Genomic DNA, 2,388 nt, shown 5'->3' on the forward strand with positions numbered 1-2,388 from the left:
TAATTAGAGAAGGGAAGAGGAACAACAATGAGTTTTTTCCCTATGGTTTATCCCTGCTGTATTTGATTTTGTTACCCTGTGTATTGTGTATTCATTTACTTTAATTAGAGAAGGGAAGAGGAACAAAGGACAAAGGACAAACCAATGCAATAGCAATACTCACAAGACAATATGTTGGAAATGTACATTACAACTTGTGAGGGGTGAAGGGGTGAAGGAAAACTGTGAGAAAAATGAAGAAGGGGTAACAAATTTGAAAAGTTATGTATTCATTACCTTACAATTACTGTAACCCTACTATACATCACTTTGATAATAAAATTAAAAAATACGCTGTATAAAATATAACTTCACTGTTTTGGTACAGTAAATATTATTGTTTATGTAGTAACTTTTACAAAACAATACTATTTGGCATCTAATTTGAGTTAATTATCCCTTTTCTATCAGAGAGTCTTCAATTTGAATGTTATCCAACTAGACAATATTTTCAAAATATACTTGCCAATATTTTGAAAAAAGAATAAATTTAGTACTTTTTCATACTAAAACTGAAAACAGTTTCATTTTAAGGAAACCCATAACTTTTATAAGTAAATAAGTTTTTAAGAGGACAGAATATATGGGTTCTTCAAAAGTCCTATGGTTCATAACTACTCATTTTAAAATTCTCAACATTCCATATCTGAGAGCTTCAAAACAGTACCTGTTTGCATCTTATGAAATTCTGCATAGGTAGTTTCCAATGCGCTGTAACAGATTGAGAGGTAAAGAGAAAAATAGCCACATCCTGGTAGAGAATAAAACTATGAAGCATCTGTAATAATTAATTCTTCAAGAGTAAGCAATTTTTTTTTATCAGAGTAAGCTATTATTTCTATGACCATCAGTCCCAAGATTTATGCCATAAAGTCATCCTAGCCCAACAGTTTCCAACTTGTAAGGTGCACCTTAAAATTCCTTAATTCACGTAATGAATAGCTTATCTCTATTGTGAAAAAAATACTACACCTCTGCTAATGTGATGCCCTCCTTGTTCAGGAAAGAACACCATAATAAAATGAGCTCCATCATTTTCCTCCCATTGGTATTCTTGAGATCAGAACACTTGCAATTATTGCTTATATTTATAATTTTTAACTATCATAGATATTCAGGATGCAAAGATAAGAAAATTATGTTTCAAAACTCTCCCAGGCAGGAAGGTTACTGAGATAATTATCTCCAATAAATTTCTCAGAAAAAGCCAGACACGAGTGCCACTGAGGTTGAAGTTGTAGGGCATAAACAGGCTCAGAGACCGTGTCCAGGCCCAGAGTTCAAGCTCTAAGACAAGCCAATACAACAAAAACAAAAATAAAAACCAATCCCAAACCTAGCATTTTTCTCAATGTGTAAAGGGGCACGTAATTAAGGAAATGGCTTCCTGCGTTACATATAGGTAGAAGAAAGATGTCACACAATTACTCTGTTCATACCATAGTATACCAAACCCTCAAACAATTGCTCATTTTCCAAATTGATAAATTAATGTCATTTATTTGTTGACTACTCTGTCTAGATTATTCACATTATCATGTTATACATGAACTGTTGGAAATATCTATTAATTAAGTTCTAATTATAACTCTCTTGAAAGTATATTCTGGGAAAATAGAATGCCAGAATCATTTGTGAATTTGTCAATTAAACCTTATACTTAAAAAGAGTTTTATAGTATCCTATAGAATATGAGATTACAAACAAAACCAAAATATTTATTTTAAATCTCAATTCTAATTTAGCAAGGTCTACAAAGTCCTACATTACAAGTACTTTGAAATTTCTCCACGCTTAACCATTTGTAATCCTTCATCATTTCTTTGGAATCCAACACAATGATGCTTATTTACTTTTGCAATTTTTTGGATGGGAATCATGAGGCATTTAGCATCTAGGAATGTTCTGTAATGAAGAGAGCATTTAAAACACAACTGAGGACTATATATGAGTTGCATTTCAATAGAAAACTTGAATTCTCAAAACAAAATGACAAAATTAGCCCAAACTTCCAACTGTGTATTCCTTTCTTGTTGTTTGGTTTGTTTTATTGAGACAAAATTATACTACCTGGTCCAGGAAAGCTATTGCTATGTAATTCCACTCTCTAATCTCCTGTCTTAGTCTGAGTGCTAGAAGTCCAAGCTTGTATCACATTGTGCTGCCATAGTTTGTTGGTTTATTTAGTGTAGAAACAGACTAGCAATTCTGAATGTCTCCTATGATCTTATCCACTATACTGACTGCTCAGACTGTTTATGTACCATTTTCAAAGACATTCTAACATTTGACACAGGATATGAACATTTTCAGATGCACCTGCAGGGGTCTCTGATTCATTCCTCCATG

This window comes from Dipodomys spectabilis, unplaced genomic scaffold, assembly GCF_019054845.1.
Source record: "Dipodomys spectabilis isolate Male_0828 unplaced genomic scaffold, ASM1905484v1 ptg000540l, whole genome shotgun sequence".
Lineage (NCBI taxonomy): Eukaryota > Metazoa > Chordata > Mammalia > Rodentia > Heteromyidae > Dipodomys > Dipodomys spectabilis.